This window comes from Macrobrachium rosenbergii, chromosome 8, assembly GCF_040412425.1.
Source record: "Macrobrachium rosenbergii isolate ZJJX-2024 chromosome 8, ASM4041242v1, whole genome shotgun sequence".
Classification (NCBI taxonomy): domain Eukaryota; kingdom Metazoa; phylum Arthropoda; class Malacostraca; order Decapoda; family Palaemonidae; genus Macrobrachium; species Macrobrachium rosenbergii.
Window position 1 is genome coordinate 60,552,912 of NC_089748.1, and position 5,383 is coordinate 60,558,294.

Genomic DNA, 5,383 nt, shown 5'->3' on the forward strand with positions numbered 1-5,383 from the left:
TATATATATATATATATATATATATATATATATATATATATATATATATATATATATATATATATATACATATATATATATATATATATATATATATATATATATATATATATATATATATATATATATATATATATATATATATATATATATATATATATATATATACTCATATATATATATAACCTTACCTTTCAACAATCTCAGTAACAGAAAGATTTTACCTTGTTATTCATGTGTGCATATTATATACACACCAACACAAACACAAACACACATACAAACACACAAGGACATGAATGCACATATGAATACACACAAGAATAGCAAGGCAAAGGTAAATACAACAGTCAGTGACACCTAATAATTAGCCTTCTAATCTGTTCAGGACAGTCAACATAATATGAAACCCTCATGGAGAAATGTTATTCTAATTATTTCCATTGATGTTTGTAACGACAGCTAATTAGGGCTCACCTATGGGATCAAGTGTTAGGAAATATATTACTCCTATGAGAGAGAGAGAGAGAGAGAGAGAGAGAGAGAGAGAGAGAGAGAGAGAGTTTACTCTTTTTTTACTGTGCGAGTTTAATTAGTTTTTGGTTGCCGTTTTTATTTCATATTCCAGAATTTCCAAATAAATACTTATTTGAAATATGGTGTTACCGTATGTATGTATGTATGTATGTATGTATGTATGTATGTATGTATGTATGTATGTAATGTATGTATGTATGTATGTATGTATGTTTAAATTAGTATTCCATATACAAATTACTTTTCTGGAAAAGAGGTAAAGATACAAATTTCTCATTAACTTTAAAATAATATGGTTACATTGAAATTTTCCGACAAATAAACAATGAAAATATTTTGGAGAGTCTAAAATATATAGCGTACATTAAACAAAGTAAAAGAATTATATTCATCTGTATTTATTCTTAATTTGTTATGCAGGAAACAAATGCTTAAAAATAAAGAAAAATATCTCCATATATTTGCATCAAAGTATACCTTCACTGTTAAACCAATTCCGCGTTAGCACCATAAAAACTAAATATTGTTTACCCAATACTTTGGCCTGGTTGCAATTATTGTTGTTCTTGGCGAATTTAATGTAATACATATCTGCATTCTTTTTTTTCATTACAGAAAAGCTGTTATTTCAAATTTTCTACTTCAAATATCTGTTTTAATTTCAGTGGTAACTTAAATTTTCCTGGCCACTTTCAAGTTTAAAAACACCTCTGAGAGAAGGCTTATCTCTGTGCATTTAATAGGTGTCTGATGAATTCTTTTGTGCTAATGAGAGGCACATTAGTAAATTTAATATTTCTGAATTCACCAGATATTTGGACCACACGCCCCCCGCCCAACCCCCACCCCCCAAAAAAAACGTTTTACCTCGTACTAAGGAATACATGTGCAAAATTGTCGACATGGGTAACATTGTGAGAGGGTCAAAGACTGAAGACTGCACCTGTATATATGTATGTATGTATGTATGTATGTATGTATGTATGTATGTATGTATGTATGTATGTATGTATGTATGTATGTATCTTACAGTCTTTAAGCCAGCAGTCACTCCAAAATTATAGAGAACGGTGAAATGCTGCTGTGGCAAAAACTAATAAATGGAAGGAGGACATAGAGACTGGAAAAAACTCCACCTTATGAAGATTCCTGATCCCAAGATGCCAAAAGCAAATGCTTTTAGAATATATATAGATATATATATATATATATATATATATATATATATATATATATATATATATATATATATATATATATATATATATATATATATATATATATATATATATATATATATATATATATATATATATATATATATATATATATATATATATATATATATATATATATATATATATATAATTCATTTCCAAACAGGAAAGTTTGCCTAATAATCCATTTAGATATTAATATCCCTACTTCCATAAACATTCCAATATATATATGTGTGTGCGTGTTTGCGTGCACAGGCTTCCTGATGTGTAAATATGTATACAAGAGCTGCACATGGAGTTGAACGCTTGTAATGGTCTCTTGGTGCAGGAAACTAATATGTTGTTATTTGCAACATGTTTAAAAAGTTGAAAATAAAAGTATGCCATGTACGTGATACAGAATTCACACAGCAATGTGTAACTAAACGAAAAAGTACCTAATTAACTCGTTAACGTTCAAAGAAAGCGATTTGCTCACAGTTTAATTAGAGTTGCTTTTAAAAGAAGCATTGCTAATGAAAATATCTAATGACATCGAATATTGTTTTGGTGTTACCATGAATACTAACTCTATAATTAGACAACATTTTAATCATTCTATTTATTTGGTCTCAACGTTCATTATGATAATATTTATTTAGGTGATAATTACTACTTAGATATTTTAAGACTATTATGTTTTAGTCGAAAAGGATGCCACACCTCACGTAAAAAAATGGCAATCTATGTTTTACAACATTTAACCCATTTGAGCTTTCACTAATTTGTCCTCAGCATAAAAGTTCCACGAAGGTGAAGCACCTTTTCTTAAAAAAAAAGAAAAAAAAAATAATGTCTAGTAAATTCTTGAGAGAAAAAGCTGAGAATAAATGCTAATTAAGAAATTGGTCTTTATGAACTTCTCCCTTAAACAGATTGTTTTCAGTAGAAATTCTCTCCTCTAAAATTTTTATAAGGGTCAGTTTTAAGAAAATCAGCTCATCTATTGAGGCGTTATTGACAAATCTCTCTAAATATCAATGTTCTCAAGAATATTAAGTCTTAACGACTTCCAATTGATTTTTCAAATGGGAAATGTTTTCAATACAAAATATTCTTAAGGAAACAGCCCTCCGAATCTTTATAATAAACTACATTTAATACATATTAATAATTAGTCACTTATGGGTAGGAACTGAAATTTTTACAATGATGTGAATTTTATGGTCATTAATAGCAATGACAGAGCACTAACATCCGATTATTCCTTTATCTGGGCCACATCAGCAGTGACAAAATGAAACCATACAATTTTTTTTTTATGTCAAATGGGCACACGGCAAATAAAAAAATGCAATGTATCATGTTTTCTGACCTTGATCGTTTGCACTTTAAAGCTAAAGCATGGTTTTTATCATTAATTAAAATAATACGCCTCCAACAATGAAGAATTTGTGATTAAAAATCTGTGAAATTGGGCTTTAAATGTTCAAGATTGTTAATGCATTTATTGGTGAAAGGATACCGCAAATAAGTAGCCGACTATGAAGTAATTAAATGGGAAAAAGCAGTGACTCATACCAATAGTCGCTAATGGTCAGGCTTTATAAGGTGATTTAATAGTTTATCAATATGGTAAAACGTTATAAAAAAAAATATGTAGTAAGATGCGAAACATTTATACCCACGGAAATATGTGATATTCACATCTAACCTTAAACCTCTGACAAATTCCTTCCATAAAAAAAGTCTCCGATTTAGAAAGTCACATTATGAGTATACCTGGTGCATTATATAATTTCCTGCTAATGGTCTTCTCGGATATCCTGAAGATAAATTTGCACACAGCAGGTACGGTTCTAATCATGACCTACAGCCACTTTTTTTTTTTTTTGTGGAGACAGGAAATGAGAATGAAACGGAATGAAACGGATTTTGCAGGTACCTTTGTGTACAGCAAAATTTAAATGACGTTTAGGAGAATGTAAATTTCACACGTGAAGAGAGAGAGAGAGAGAGAGAGAGAGAGAGAGAGAGAGAGAGAGAGAGAGAGAGAGAGAGAGAGAGAGAGAGAGAGAGAATTATCAGCTTCCTATAATTACCTAGGCTATTGTGATTTTCCGAGTCAAAAATCAATTTGCTCAATAGGCTTTTTAACACCAGGTGTTGCCCGATTCCGCTGAATCCAGAGTTACCTCACATAAATATTTGAATGACTGCGCTACATCAGAATATGCTGTAATCCTTTACTACGTGTTTTTGTAAACCATTTTGGGAATACTGAAGTAACGGGAAAATATTGGGAAGTGCAGCCATTCCATATTCAGGCACTAACAGCCATACATTTAGCATTTTCAGAAAAACGGTGCAGTGCACGCATGAAACAAGTGATTTAATATTTGCATTCTAGGATAATGCAATGTTTTAAATAAAAACCGAATGTAATTCTTATCACTTACATTCTTTGCTTCGTATCTAAAGCCTCAGTGAACTTACATTTAAGTTTCTTGTTAATCTAAGCAAAGGAAATTGATGTTAAACTGAAAAATCACTTTAGTAACGTTCACAGGATAAATAGGTTTCCAATTTCAATTAACAGTTACAATAAACTATAAGAAAAATCATGGTATTTCCCAGTTAAAATATCTAAACAGAAAATTGCTGGTTTTTCTTCGGAGATATGGCCTTTATAATCGAATACCACACAATATTGTTCGAAGGAAAGAGACTGGACAATATACTGAGGATGCAAAAGTCTCTGTAGGCGTCTGAGACCAGAATGAATCCTCTTTTTATATTGGCCTTTGATCTCCGCCAACCATGTTTGACTTGGGATCACAAAGGTAGCTTTTCGTTACGACAGAAATATGAGTTGTGGTAAAGATGCCTCCGCTTCAGTTGACAAAGTATTACCGGCCAAAAAGAATGTTAAGCAACGTTCGCAATACTCAATATCACGGAAAGGAAAGTGGTAGCACAATTTTCCTATCAAAGGGCCTCATTTCCCCACGAAAATAACTTTGTAAGTAAGCTCCGCCGACGAAGCAATGTTTAAAGCACCCGAGCAATGGAGCTTCGCCATCAAAGAGATCTGGACGGTTTGCAAGGATCAATACGCTTTCCAGAGGGAGCAGAAAAGTATATTGGAAAAATAAATTGGATGTTGTCTCAACTTCACGGCTTGGCTTTGTAGTTTGGTTTCCTTTTGCGCGGGATCTCGTGTTTATTTCGTGGTAATTACGTTAATGAATCGAATTACACGCAACTCATTTTTATCATAAAATTTCGTAAATTTCTATTTAGTCATATCTGTGTCGGGCGAGAGAATTACAATTAAAATTTTACAAAAATATACGAAAATCAAGCCTTATACCCGCCAGCCCTACCCCTTCTCCTTGGAAAATGAATTAGGAGAAAAGATTAGAAAAAATATCATCACAAATATATGCAGAGCTGGAAATCCACTCCAGTGTTATATGAAACTGCAAACAGAGGATTTTGCAAAATCCTCCAATTGTTTGCCTTCAGTGTTTTTCGTTATTTCAAAAATTTCCGCTAATTATTTTACATGTGGAGCGATCAGCCTAATGAAAAGTGGAAAACTCCAGCCAAATAAACAAAAACGAATCTATTAAAGTGAATTGGCC